Below are 15,616 nucleotides of genomic sequence, written 5' to 3' on the forward strand. Positions count from 1 at the left end.
GTGGATCCCAGTAGGCGATCATTTACTGCACTTGCCCCAGCATGAGTAACTGGGGTAGTGTTCGTAAAATTTACTTCACTTGCCCCGGCTTGGGTAACCGGGGTAGTGTTTGTAAAAACTGTGTTACCGGTATTCCCCCCAGTAGCTGGGGTTGTGGTTACCGGAATTTCTCTAACCATCTTTGTAGAAGTTTGAAAAAACTGGAGAAAAATGAAGTTCTAGCTTTATGCACGGATGGCGCCAATGAAGAAACACTAACCGGACCCCGGACAGATTACTGGTAACCTGGGGGTTAGATCGATGTTTCCCACGAGGGGTTAGACCCTTGGAAGATGGTTCTTCTGATAACCTGCAAAACAGACACCGTGAGCTCGTCACTGAGAAGGGGGGGGGGTTCCTCCTTGTGACCACCCTCCGGCGTGAGAATCAGACTAGATTGCTCTTTAAATATAAAAGTATATTAAGAGATTGCTAGAGCAGATATCAGGTATAATATGATGATAATGTGATAAGATATGATGGGATGAGATGGTCATACCATTTGTGGTATTTATAGCCGAAGGTAGGTTTCCAAGGAGGTATGGCCGGCTGCAACAGTGTTCCTGTTCCACCAACAGTGGCTTACGCACGTGCCCTGCTGGTAGTTGGTGGGTAGGCAGCGGCTGATAGTGACCAGGCCTGCTGTGTACTATTCCTTTTCCACCAACTGGCGGCTACGCACGTGGTATGGCAGTAGTTGGTGAGTAGGCAGCGGCCAATAGTGACACAGTACAGGAGCATGCTGCTCGCCATACTGTTGTCAATAAGCTGTCGTATCTTTAGTCAGATCTTTTTCCCATACCTCGTCAGGTACAGTACAGAAGATCTTCCCGTATCGTACGGACTGGCTTATTTGGGCGGGAGTATTCCCCCTCCCGCCCTTGTGCGGGATTGTTCCCGGCTTCGCTCATTCCTTCAGGTGACACTGAGTGATTGAGAGCTAAGTGCCTTGTGCGTGTAGCCTTGCTGCGCGGGTGGCCTTCCCTGATGGCTTGTATCCGAGGCTGCGGGGACAGGCGGAGTCCTTCGCCATCGGGAGGCATTTCCTGCGGGACCAGCTTGCGTACTGCGCGTAAGGACGTCACGTCTCTGAGCATGGTTGGTCCTGCGGATCCAGTTGGTTTCTGCGCAGACGTCCCTCTTTAAGGTGAGTCTTGCGGGTCCAACTGGGCTCTGCTGGTACCTACCTCCTCAGATGCACGACAACTGCAACATTCGAGCTTATTGGATCATTAACGATCAATACAATTTCGTCGTCTCTTAGTAATTTTAATCGCTATATTGGTAAATTAGGGTTTCATGTTTGTTTTAATTTAACAGATACAATTTATTGGTTGGCTTCAATGCCTTTGAGAGTTTTCGGGGAAAGTTAATTAGATCTACCGGAAGATTGTTAGATGAATAGAAGATCTCTTTGTGGTTTAGGCAACTGAGACGAGACTAAATCAGGTAATTCTTTTGGTTTTTCTGTGTTAGCATATGAGATTGCACACCACCTGTTTGATATACAGTTCACATTTTCAATCAAGTATTAACCCTGCCAATTTCTTTTCGAAAGAGGTAGGTATCTTCTACATTTATTTATCTCTGTATGATAGGCACATAGCTCCTACAAATTGCAATAATATGATCTGTCAAGTAGATATGATATTGGTTAGTATTTATCTGTTTCTGTATGGATAATTTGCAGTATAGCCAGCTTAGTTTTCTTTATTTAATTCAAGTAGGTTTGATATTGTATGGTTAAACTTCATTATATCCAACTCTCTCTCCCTCTCTCTATATAAATGCATGTTCACTACTGTATGTTTCTCTAAGTGTGATATTATTAACATAACCAGCTTAGTATTGTTAATTTAACTCAAGATTGTATTTGATCAGCTTTATATATGATAAGTGTCACACCTGCATGTGGCTATATGATACTACATTTAAATCTTGAGTAATTTCTAAGTTTTGGTATTATAATAGGTTGTATATAGGCGTATGGAGATAGATCAGTACACGTATGCCAACTGAGGTTGCTGGGATTGTTCATGTCTTTGACAAAAGGTTCGCTACTTTGCTTTGTCTTATTATAATATGTTACACATCCCCCGCCGCCATAATCCCCTCAATCGACGGTAATTTTTTCTGTGATTTCTACTATAAGGGTATAGCAAGACATGAATTTGTGAATGCGTATGTGGCACTAAAGGGAAAGAAATTAGTAACTGATTAATAGTCAACCACCGTTAAACAGACTCTGTTTTCCTGTTTGTTTGCTGGAGGCAGTGAAAACAAGCTCAACAAAAAGTTCAGACCATTGAAAAATCTATGATTTGTTTGAAGAATCACTTGAAAAGGAAACGAATTATATTTAACAAAACAAAAAGAGTTATTCTTTTGGTCTATGGTTTTAACTTTGCTTATAAATAGCTTAGTCATCTTCAAGTTTTGATAGTGGCAGATCACATGATGTATAACGTTCTACTTTCTACATAGTAATAGTTGCAGCTTAGTTGGGTTGGGTAAAGACTTCAAAAATCGGATCAAACTATTCAGGTAAAAACGTCTAATTTTAATTGCGGATCAAGGATTTGGTTAACCACGACACGTTATTAAATTGCAGATCAGACCATTGGCCTGCATATAACGAGTCATTCATAATGGATACTTATTTTGTCGAATATGATTACAAATCTGTATCATTACAATAACATTCTATTTTTTTTATCTAAAGCGCCTTTGTATGTGTGAAACATACACATCGGGAATTCAACCCGCTTAACTAACTCTATCCATTTGATCCAGCAGGGATCAAAGACTGATTGTCGCTTTAACAAAAACATAAGCATACAAGACATGCGAAATTGTACTACATTAACGACACCATCAATATTTATAAGAATGGCCCAGGAGCTTTTATTGCGCTGTCATTAGAGGAACTTAACATTTGGCCGTCGTTCTTAACCACCTGCTTTTGCCAATACATTTTCGTGCTGCCGGGTCAGAGCTTTTGGACTTAAAACAGGTAAGCTTGGTATGTGGAATTTTGATTACACGATATCTACGCAGTATATAATGTTGAAAAAAGATGAGAATATTTGAAAGTAGTTCCCTCTGATTTGAATCAATAAAAAATTTGTTTTCTTGGCAGTTATTTTTATACAAAAATTTTTACATTATACTGCTTTTGTATTACTGTTTGTGTTTTCCTAAATGCTTTTTTAGTTCAATGTTTGTAAGTTAGTGTTGGTTCTTAGTTTGGATTACATAATGAAGTTGATGCCTTTGGTTCAAAGTTGTCAGATTTTTTTTATCCAAAGAGGACTGTATCACTGCACAAGCCCGAGCCCTAAATCATCATTCTACAACTCCTACTTCAGCCTTAGGGGGTGTTTGTTTACCACTTAATGGTACCATTCAGAGGTTGATATCTGAATTGCTCAGATGTAAGACTGTTTGGCTTCTTCAATACCTACATCTGAATGGAATTTTGAAGGTCTGAATGATTCAGTTGAAAAAGGAGTCTGAATGAGAAACATGACCAAAATAACCCCTAAATAATGCAACGTTCCTTTCCCATCTGGATCCCTCCCAATCGACGGGCATGCTGCTTCCCAATCAACCCTTAACCTCACAATTGACTGCGTTGCTGCTTCCCAATCAACCAGCCTTTCTCATCTGTAATCGGTAATCCCTCCCAACCCTTACCAGGTAATTTTTTCTAGAATAGCCATGGATGCGAATTTTATTTCCGAAATTGATTGTTCGTTATTTGTTCTCCCATCTACTAGTTAAGGTGTTTGTGTGTTTATATTTATAACATGGACTATAGCGTATAGATTGATAGGATTTTGTCATAATTGTTGGATATTAGGGCTCAATTCTAGAGATTAGGGATTCAATGGTGAAATCAAGCTGGACTGTCTAAAAACACATATTTTTAAGACGTTGATAATGAGTTCTGGATAGGTGTGTTCGCGGTCAGATTTTGACAGTTTTAAGATCAAACCGTAGCCAAATCATTAGTATCATTTTTGGTTATCAAAAGCCAAAACTGAATGGTACCATTAACGGTTTGGTTCCGGTTGGTTTCATGGTTTTTCTAATATGTAATTTTCTTTGGATTATGACTTAAAAGAGTTTATGCTTTCTTTCAAAAATAAAAATATAACTAACTGCATTGGATGGTGTGGCAGAATCGGTGGATGGAAAGTGTGAGGTCTCTACTTGCAAACCGATATTGCAGCCATGACAGTCTATTATACATATATGAGCCAAGTTGTTTTGTTATAACATAAAAATGTATTCATTTTCAAACAACTTAAAATGTGAAATTATCTAATTCAAATGATGTGGTGTTGGTGGTTTAGTTGTATTACTCTTGAGAAGCTAATATACTTGCTTAAGAATATGAAACAAGTGAACATGTGGGTTAAAAACTTAAAATATGCAGTTTATTAGATGATTGGATTTCTAATTTATGCACTTTTGCTGGATGTTCATGTTAGTGCTAAGTGAAATGGGCCAAAATGCGTTGGAAATTACTTGTATGAAGTGCAGTTTTAACAATTAAACCTCAAAAGATTTAAAAGATTATATTGTCTTTTAAAAAAAGGTTTAAACTTTTTGGAAAAAATGTTACACTAGCCAACCTAAGCCAGACTAGTTACACGACCATCGATTTAGTGACCTCTAATTTTATAAATAATACTGGTACACCTGTATTTGTATTTGCAGGAGGTGGAGAAGGTAAAACCGTGATTCCCACCAGCTAAACCTAAGCATCAGCTCCGAAGAACATCCTTGAGCTCCTTTCTGATGGCCGATGAATCTGGTGATCTTGAAGGTTTGGAATAACGGTTAATGTTTTTCGTTTGTGATCTTGGTCTGAGTCATTGAAGTGGTTCTGCAGCAATGAAAGTGAAACGCTAGTATTTTGCTACTTTTCGGTTGTAGTTTGTTTTATATCTAGGTAATGTGACAGATTGTTTCAAGCAGTTTGTTGGTTGGTTAATGTTGTCAAGAATGATCTTATGTACATTTGATGGTGTATGAGTGTATCGTTCGTCGACTTAACTTAAATTGTTCATTTAGAGACATGTGAAAACAACTTAAGCATTCACTAGTGCCCAAAAAACACAATGCAGATTATAGTCTGCATTCATCTTCTGCATTCACAAGACACCCAAAAATCCCACTGCAAACACATTTTTTAATCATTTTTTAAAATTTTATTAAATGTCATTTGTACAGTAAAATATGATTACACAAACTACATTACTATAGTAAGAAATTATATTTTAAAGAAATTATATTTTAAAAATAAAATGGTTTAGTTGGTTGTAAGCATTAAAAATACACCTTACGCAACTTTCAACTTGAATATACCATTCAACATGAAATAGTTCAGAGGGGTAAAATAGTCATTCTGCACAGTCATTCAGATGTCCAACCAAACAATCATTTAGTCATTTAGCTCTTACTGGTTCAGAGTCTCTTAATCATTCAGACCTCTTATTTATTCAGCACTTAATGGCTCAGGACTTGCCAAACAGCCCCTTACTAAAGAACCCTAAATTGACTTGCGCTTTTGTGAACAAACCGAAGAAAAAAAGCGGAGGCTTCACCAAGCGCAATCGACGCTGGTAGTTAGATTTTAACCTGAGTATATTGTATGGTTTGGCTTTTACAGCAATTTCTATGATTTTTAACCATCAATTTTATTTTGATTTGAAAGCATACTCAATAGGCCTCATGGCTGCCCAAATTTGGTTTAATTTTCAAATTCGATCCGGTAATTTTGTTTTAAACTTGAACTATTGTGATTTATATTTATATATTAATTTGGGTTAATGATGTAACATTGTGTTTTGTAGAAGTGGATGCTAGAACAATGAACAATATGTTTTTTAGTAATAAAAAATAAATAAAAACGTTCTCAAAACATTTTCTTCAAAATGTTTTGCAGTTAACGAGTTTAAAAAAATCTTCTTGTCAAACAATTGCAACTTTCTAAGAAAATTGATTCAATCCTTTTTTTGCTTGTGAAATTATTGTAGAGCTAGTGAGCTGCACAAGCTTTTTCCAACAATAATGTAGATCACCTACTTTTAGTTGACATGGTTTAAACTCAAATTTATGTAAGTCATCTTCTATCTTCATGATATTTTATTGTTTGTTCACATGTGTATACTATCTTCAGCGATAGATTGCCAAATTAACAACACCAAATTACATATATACACATTTTTATGCCTTTTATTTTATTTTATTTTATTCAGATGAGGGACGAATTGATGGATGGAGCTATGCATCTTGCGAAGGTTCTTTCATAATACGCTCTGTGTAAAATACCAAGCAATCAGTATGTTTAACTTGAATTAAGTCTGCATCATTTGTTAACATAATGATTCTTTCTTTTTTTCTTTTCTATTTTTTGCAGAGTACAACTTAGAAAATAGTACCACACATCAAGGAGCTGCAAAACCAGGTTACAACCTCCTATATCATACTGTTTTTCAATAATAACCTTCCAAATCATTTATGAAAAAAAGAATAATAATTGTTTTATTAGATTAGTTTTACAACTACAGCAACTGGTATGGAATCATTTAAAGTGAGGCTTGAAGTTGAAAACACACAATTGCTTGAAATGCTAAAAGAAATTGAAGAGGGCCATCAAAGGAAAAAAGTTAAGCTAGAAGCTACATGAAAATATTTTGACAACCAACGAGCAGCCTTTGAAGCTATCAAGGGAATATTATGCAAAAACTATCTACTGGAGTATTTTTAGGATCTTATAGATGAGTAGTAGGTTTTCGTTACTTTTTATAGTTGTAATTTACAAGTTAAACCTAAACCTAAACCTAAACCTAAACCTTAGAGCAAACAAATTCCACCGTCCCTAGCCCTAATTGAAATCTTTAACAGGAAGAGTTTATTCAACTATAATAACCCAAATCCCATTTTCAATTTGTACATTTAAAAAGGAATCATCATCAACTAAAATTTTGAAGAAAATAGTTTGCCCGCCAGGTGTTTGACAAAACGCCTCAATGAAATAATCTTTGTTTTTGGTGTTTTGAGGAGGGGAGGGCAACGGGTGGTTGCTCTCCTCCTTCCTCTTTGGTTCGGGTGTTCATTCCTCAAACTCAACTCGAGTTTTGTTTTATTATTATTTTTCTTGGTGTGGTACTTGGCTACCGGGGTGTTTTGTGGGTCGGGGGTGGTATGACCGGGGCTATTGAGGAGGTTGTTTGGCCGTGTCCGTTTAGAGGCTTCCACTGTTGCCCGGATGGATTACCGGGGTCCAAGGGGGTTCGATTGGCCGCACATATTAAGCGGCTTCATTTGTCATCGGATGCCAAGAAAGAGACCTTACGGGAGGCGATCTCGACAAATTTGGATTTGTTTATTTCGGTTGGTGAGGCTTTAAAGGTCTCGCGTAGGTGGATGTGTGGAGCGTGTATGGAGTCACATGCTCTCCGTCGGGGGTGCCATCATGATGACGGGTCGGTCTGGTACAAGTGTGTCACGGGAGATGTGGAGGAATATATAGTGGGGATTGCGAAGCCACATGTTGGGAAGGAAGTTGTCGCGGTGGGAAGGGTGGAGGTGGATGTAGCTCTCCTTGAGCGTGTCTTCACTCTTCCTATTACAACTGTTAAAAACATTCCTCATAGTTGTCGTATGGCTTTTTCCCAAGCCTTAGTGGGTGCTCTGGGTAAGGTGGCGGCTATGCCAGAGTCTGTTGAGGCGTCGGTGAAACTGTTGTTGTTACCACGTTGCACCTTACGAGTTTTCAGACCTTCTAATCGTCAGCAACGCAGGTCTGGCAATAGAAAGTCTGAGCAATGCCGAATTATTCAACGGTCGCTATCCGCTTGGGGTGACCGTGACGGTTTCTTTGAGCTCCTTATATCGTTTTTTAACCAACCCCTAGGAGATGCCCCGGGTGGTGATGCGTTTGTACCCGAGTCTGACAACGCCGGGTTGGGCGCCAATGTTAAACAATGTTTGCGAAAAGTTGCGGACGGGCATTTCACTGCTGCGGTCAAGGTATTATGCTCTTCAGGGGTTGCACCTTTCGGTAAGGATACTTTGAACGCTTTGTTGTCTAAGCATCCCATCATGGCACCTCCGATTATGCCTGCTTCCTTGCTTTCTGAGTCTCCCCTTGTCGTGGACGTTGATAGTGTGCTTGGGTGCATTAAGTCTTTCCCTAAAGGGACTTCGTGTGGGCGGGACGGTTTGCGAGCCCAACACATTTTAGATGCGTTGTGCGGAGAGGGGTCTCCGATTGCGGATGGTTTGCTCAAGGCTATCTCTGCGGTGGTTAATTTATTTTTAGGGGGAAGGTGTCCTAAGGTGTTGGCAGAGTTTGTTGCGTCTGCCCCACTTACGCCGTTGCTTAAACCGGACAATGGGATTAGACCTATTGCCGTTGGGGCCATTTGGAGGCGGTTGGTCTCTAAGGTGGCTATGAGGGGTGTCGGGAAGGAGATGGTTAAATACCTCGGTGACTTTCAATTTGGGGTGGGAGTCCCCAGTGGGGCAGAGGCCGTGCTTCATAGCGCGAACAGGTTTCTAAATCAGTTTCATTCGGATGGGTCATTGGCTATGCTTACTGTTGATTTCTTCAATGCCTTCAACTTAGTAGATAGGACGACCATTCTACATGAGGTTCGGAGTCGATGTCCTTCCATTTCTCTTTGGGTGGATTTTTTATATGGGCAGTCGGCTAGGTTATATGTGGGTGATACTTTCATTAAATCCACCACAGGGGGACCCTCTTGGGCCTCTCCTTTTTACCTTAGCTTTGCACCCACTTGTTCACCAAATCAGAGATCGGTGCAAGCTTCTCTTTCATGCTTGGTACTTGGATGATGACACGATTATCGGGGATACTAGAGAGGTAGCCAAAGCATTAGATATTATCAGGTCTGAGGGGCCTCGTTTGGGTCTTGAATTAAACGTTAAGAAAACAGAGTTATTTTGGCCAACATGCAATGGGGTGAAGGCACAGGAGGGGTTGTTCCCTTGCGGGATTGGAAGGCCGGTGCTTGGCGTGAAACTCCTTGGTGGTGCTGTAAGCCAGGATGCGGGGTTTATCAGCAGTTTGGCTATGAAAAGGGCATCTAGCGCTGTGGAACTGATGAGCTGTCTCCCAAGACTTCGGGATCCTCAATGCGAGCTTCTTTTGCTTCGCTCATGTATGGGAGTCGCTAAGCTTTTGTTCGGTTTGAGAACATGCCAACCTATGTATGTGGGGGAAGCTGTTTCTATATTTGACAATGGTCTTCGAAGGGCGATTGAGGACATCGTGGTTTGTGGAGGTCCGTTCTTTGGGGATCTCCAATGGAGGTTGGCATCACTTCCGATCCGTTATGGGGGGTTGGGTCTCTGTTCGGCCGAGGATGTATCTACATATGCTTTTGTGGCTTCGAGAGCACAGTCGTGGTGTTTGCAAGACCATATTCTTCGGGGTTGTGATATTTATGGGTTGGACTCTGATTATGGGTGTGCGATGGATCGTTTACGTACTTCACTTCCAGATTTTGATCTTAGCGGGTTCTCTAATAAGGACACCGCCCCCCCTAAAGCCCAACATGTTGTGGCGAGTGCCTTATTTAGTGGAATCGTCAAGAGTTTAGAAGTGAAGTTTGATCTATCCCCTCGCCAAAAGGCGGTGTTTGAATGCCTTCGGGCTCCTCGGGCTCAGGATTTTCTAACGGCCATCCCCATTGAAGGATTAGGCCAACGTATGTCGGGTTTGGAGTATCGGGCTATCCTTAAGTACCGGTTAATGATCCCTATGTTCCCGACGGATGAACCTTGCCCAATTTGTCGTAAGGTCTGTTTGGATTCTTTTGGTGACCATGCGGTGCATTGCAAAGAATTGCCTGGCTTTAAATACAGACATGATCTGGTTAGGGATGTTCTGTGTGATGTTCTTAAACAGGCAGGGATTTCTGCTAAAAAAGAGGCCCCTGTTAACTTTCTCACGGATCCTATTGAAGGGAGGTCTACTTTACGACAAGCTGATATTCTTGTTTTCGGATGGGCAGGGGGGAAACACGCCTGTGTGGATCTTACAGGAGTGTCTCCTCTTGTTGGGCTCAGGGACCGTGGGTTTGTTGTGGGTCACGCTGCGTTGAAGGCTGAATCGGGCAAAGTTGTTAAACACGAGAAAGCTTGTTTAGATAATCAACATGTCTTTCTACCATTTGCCTTTGATACATTTGGTTTTCTGGCTCCAGAGGCTGTGAAATTTTTGAGTAGGGTTCAGCGCGTCGTACACGGAACCTCTTCAGCTTCTAGGTCCCAAAGCTTCGTTTTTAGCAGGATTGGCTTTGCTGTTCAAAAGGGGGTTGCGGCGCAACTTGTTGCCCGTTTGCCTGCCACTTTATTGTAATCGTTTTATAGTAAATTATATAAAACATCTCATACAAAACAACCTTTAAAAATTTACAAGTTTATACTGATTAGTTGTTATGAGATTGGAAATATGTTAAATTATGATTTATGATCATCTATTGGATTTATGCTATTATACTGTTGGTGTTATTGAGATACTTTTGAGTATTAATAGAAATTTTAGTACTCTAAAAAATAAGCTATAGAGTTGCATTTCAATGTTAAAAGGTTGCATTTGTTATAACAAAAGTCTTTAAAAACGGTTGCATTTGATTAAAAAAAGGTTGCATTTTTCTATTAAAAATATAATAATGGTTGCAATTTAGTCTAATAAAGGTTGCATTTGTATGTTAGAAAGTTGCACCTAAAAGTAAAAAATGTTGCATTAGCAGGCAAAAAAGGTTGCATATTGAAAAGGTTGCATTTGAATGATAATTGCAACACTTTTAAAAAAAGTTGCATTATCTAATAAAAAAGTTGCATTAGGTCTAATGCAACTTCACCTAATGCAGCCCTTGAGAAAAGGTTGCATAAGGCCTAATGCAACCTTTTTAAGGCCTAATGCAACTTTTTCACGAAGTTGCAATAGCTTCATTTTCTTGTAGTGCGTACATTATGTCTAATGTGATTGTGCGTGATAGTCGTCGTGCTTTGAGGTTTCGCCTCACATTAACTCTTTACTAGTTATGATGCTAATATTTTGACAATTTTAGGTTCAAAAAGTTAGAGCCAAAATGGAAAAACATGAAAAGAAGTCAAGAAACGAGTTGGAAGAACGAGCGTAACGAATGGAATAAATGGAAAAAAACTTAAGGAAAACGAAGAAAGGAGGCAAAAACAATTTGATTAGTTTATGAGAAAGTTTGAGGTCGGTAGTAATTAGTAGTAGTTTCAAATATTTTGAATTCATAACTTATTAGTGAAGGTTTGTTAATGTAAACTTGTTTTGAATTTATGTTATTGTGTTTGTTAAACTTATGAAATAGCCACATTTATCTATGTGTGATCAAAAGTATGATAATAGCCACACTTTATATTACAAAAGCATTATGTGTGACAAAAGGTAAGACAAAGGCCACACCACAAACTACAAAAGAGTGTTTGATTGGCAAGTTCACATTTTTAGCCACATTTACAATAACCTCCAGTGTCTATATGATATGATTAGCCACACAATACCTCACTATGTGTGACGAAAAGTTTGACAATAGCCACACTTTAAATTACAAAAAGCATTATGTGTGACAAACGGTAAGACAATAGCCACACTATAATCTACAAAGGAGTGTTTGGGTGGCAAGCAAACATTTTTAGCCACTTTTAACGTGATTTCTAGTGTCTGTATGATATAATTAGCCACTCTATTTTTAATTTAAGTGGCCATTTCTTTGATATATTCACACGGTATAGGTCACAATGCAAGTTTAACACAACCCTATTGGCCACATTATTATAAAATTCATGTGGCTGAAACATGAATTCATGTGGCTGTATACGTGCAATGGTCACTCATAGTAAATAGTCATGAAGGCAGCACCTTCTGATTTCATAATAAAAAATGGAAAATTGGCTATGGAGATTCCGTGCGGGCAGAAGTTAATACAGACACAAAGGGCTTCGACAGGAAAGTCGTTTCGATCCAATCCATTCTTGCAAGTCCCACCTACCAGGTTAGCGGAGAGTGACTCACCTACCAGGTTACCTGTCCTTATGAAGGAAGGTGCGCATGAAAGTCTTTACGGAAGACCATCAAATTGTGGAGAATTCCTTCGTCTTTGGTATGCGAATTTCAAGCTGCTACTGCCCTTGTTCCGGTCCAAGAATCCCTATGTCTGAGGTCGAGCAGCTACGCTCTCGTTGCTATCATCTTAGTATGTTAGTCAAATATATCTTGTACTTTCTTGGGCCTAACTAAGGCAAGCGGAAAGCTGCAACTTCCTTGCTAGAAGGCCTTCCTCGCTAGAAGTACCTTCCGGGTGAGAGGATAGACCCGGAGAAAGAAAGGGATAGAGCTCTGAAATAGTGAACTTCCTCCCCACTAAAAAAAGCGATTGAGAATCTCGAGAACCTTAACAAAAATGCCGCACTTGGTTGAAAGCCTAGCAACGAGAAAAAAGAGTCCCATGCATCCTTTAGTCAACAACCATTAGTAAAGCATGTGAGGGAGGAATGCCCGCATTAAGATTTAAAACTCCATGTTCCACACGGCTAAGGAAGCATCGGTTTTTAATCTCATTATGACTTGGTCGTTCAGGAACTGCAGTGATCTTGAATAGGGATCCTACAGCGTCGCGCTGGCGGAGCAGGGAGGCCCTATCCTATTACTCATCTATAGAGCTATCACCTTAGCTTTCCCTGTCTCTGCCTTTCTTTCCTAGTCCTGAGTTTTTCTTCTTGACTATTGCTTGGGATTGGGTTTGACACTATTCAATATTTAACAGCGATGGCTATTCATTTAAGTCTTCGGGTAGCACCACTAGACCTTCAACAAGGTGGAAGAGGAGCCCGTTTGATCCATTTTCCTTTAGGAACGGCTTGAAAGCTTACCTTCTTCTCTTCTGGAGAAAGGGCTTTCTTTATAGATGAAGACGTTGAGTGGCGCCTGCATAACTGCTTGCTTGCTTACCAAGCCGCCGTATTATTTCACTCACTGAGTTCTGTAGCGCTTTAGAGAAATCGGGATTACACCCTTTTACGACTGAGCAGCGGATCTCCTGACTCGACTGAATTCTGGGAAAATGCCAATAGGAAGCAGAGGAGAAAAGAGCAGTGACAAGGTCTAGAGATTCCCAAAGTTTATTCTTCCTCTCCACGCACAGGCTCAAAAGTTGCGTCACTACTTCATGTCCTTCACTCCCCTGCCTCCTGGTCTCGACTATTCACATCTGTTCATGATTCAGTTGCTATGTCTTCTTCAGGGATTGTATTGTAAGGGGTAGTGCACGAGAAAAAAATCATGCACAAAAGCGAGGAGGCGAAGCCGCTTTACCGAATTGTAGAGGTGAAGGAACGAGCGCTTTCGTGTCTCTCAGTGTGGTCAGCACTGGGTGTTTTCCGAGCAGCGAGGCACTCCAAGATACACCTGCTGAGCAAGATGCATTGCGATTTCCTCTTCTGTGGACGCACCTATGACCCGGGACGGGAAGAGAAAGAGTGGCCATTTTCTACCGTTTAAACACACTCATGGAGAGGATTCTTGATGGCCAGCAACTAATGCCTGTACCCTTTAGCCACACTTATTACCACATAAGGCCACTAAAAACTGTGTGCGGCCATATCATACTCACGGTGTCGCGACCTTTGGCCACATATGACCTGAACCAAATGTGTGTGGCTAAAGGCCTACGGCCACACTTTTTTCATGTGGCCGAAGGTCAATTTTCACGTAGTGCTTTCGGTGGAATATCAATTTTGCGAGCCAACGACTTCAACCGCTTCCTTTTTGCTTTCTGATTTAATCTTATATGGACAATATCAACATGGACTACATCAACATCAACATGGACTACATCAACATCATGTAAGTCGGTTCGTCTTATTAACATATTACTGTTCATTATTATCTCTAAGTGATCCATATTATACAATTTTTGAATTGAACCAAGATATATACTTATTTAGTACTTAATTGAGTTTATGATTTTTTTTTAATTTGGTTTATCAGTTTTATATTAGATCTAAACTTTTAATTGATTTTTTTACTTACACTCTCCATGTAAAATCTTTACGTTCCAAAATCACTTCCTCCCTAATATTAAAATTAAAATCTTCCATTTAATTTACAGTTTATCAATGTTACGGTTAATACATATAATAATATGTTTTTACTTGACAAATACAAAAATCTTTTGTTGATGTACGTTCATTGCTATTAACTTAACTGTTAGTGTTACTATAATGCCTTATATTTAAGTGTTATTTTAATGTCTTTTGAAGTGAGAACTATATGTTATGAACCTCAATCTCGTTTTTTCTGTTATTATATAAAATATTTATGTGGTATTTGCTAATAAATATATTTACTATGCCTTTGCTGATTTCATATGGTTGCAATTATATATAAAAAAAATGATAAATATAAACAATGTTTATGGAATATCTTTATTAGACTATATATGTATATTATATTAAATTATGTGGTTATGTATTTATTTTTTGATATAATTTTATACTTTTAACCATCAATGACAATAATATAAATTACGAATATTTGTCTATGATTAGTTATTGTTTATTTGAATACATGGTAATTTGGTAATTAAATTCTCTTTATTACCGAGAGGCGTTTATATAGAAATCAAAACCTTTTAATGGCCTACAAAGTACAAATAGCTAAGAGACAACATAAACAATTTTCTTTACATTAACTTTATTTTTTTTGGACATGACTCTAGGTAATCAAAGTCTATTTATTAGTTGACTAATTATAAATTCTCAAATATAGATCATTGGTTTCATTTGAATGTCATTATTATCCTAATTCTTTTTGAAAACTAAAATGTTGTATTATCCTTTAATAAATCTGATTTAGTCAAAATGGTTATCAAGAAAATTTATTGTCTACTTATTTTACTTTCTTGAAAACTGAACAATTTCTTTATCTGAAACATAGAAAGTTGAAAATTGGGATTCTCTAAATCCTCTTTATTTTTTTGAAACGGAAATCTTCTTATATAAATAAAAACAAAGGTCATTTATTCAATGTTATTGAAAAAATCACTTGAGATCTTCATAACAGTATTTGTTCATTTTTCACATTAGAGAATAACAAATATTTATATGTAAGGTATAATTGTAATTAATTATACCATGATTTGTTGATATATAAACTATATATATATTTGATTATATGTGCTCTGTTCGATAAAATTTATTATAACTCATTTTATATGGTGGCATATTATATAATCATGTATCATACAATTTTACAGTATGTTTACTTTGTACTATGTATTCCTTTATTTATTTATGTACAAAACCATTAACCGAAGTTGTGGTTTAAGATATATCACTCTCATGACAAAGTGTAAATATACTTTGATATGACACATGGAGTGTGTCCAACTCACTAAATCTCATTATTGAATATTATAAAATATTAGCATGATAAAGCTTACATGACTCATTCATGTATTTACTTCTCAATACTTGTTATATTAAGAGAAGATTATTC

At 38.4% G+C, this 15,616-nt stretch overlaps 1 long non-coding RNA gene across 1 annotated transcript; it reads left to right on the forward strand.

Annotated features, from left to right (window-relative positions):
- Positions 1–1,815: 1,815 nt before the first annotated feature.
- Positions 1,816–6,469, forward strand: LOC143629133 (uncharacterized). Its single transcript, XR_013152878.1, has 3 exons — positions 1,816–3,052; positions 6,087–6,167; positions 6,309–6,469. It is a non-coding gene; the product is annotated as an uncharacterized LOC143629133 (long non-coding RNA).
- Positions 6,470–15,616: the final 9,147 nt, after the last annotated feature.

This window comes from Bidens hawaiensis, unplaced genomic scaffold, assembly GCF_021521415.1.
Source record: "Bidens hawaiensis isolate Kalapana, Puna unplaced genomic scaffold, B.hawaiensis_p1.1 tig00005162_1, whole genome shotgun sequence".
NCBI classification, from domain to species: Eukaryota; Viridiplantae; Streptophyta; class Magnoliopsida; order Asterales; family Asteraceae; genus Bidens; species Bidens hawaiensis.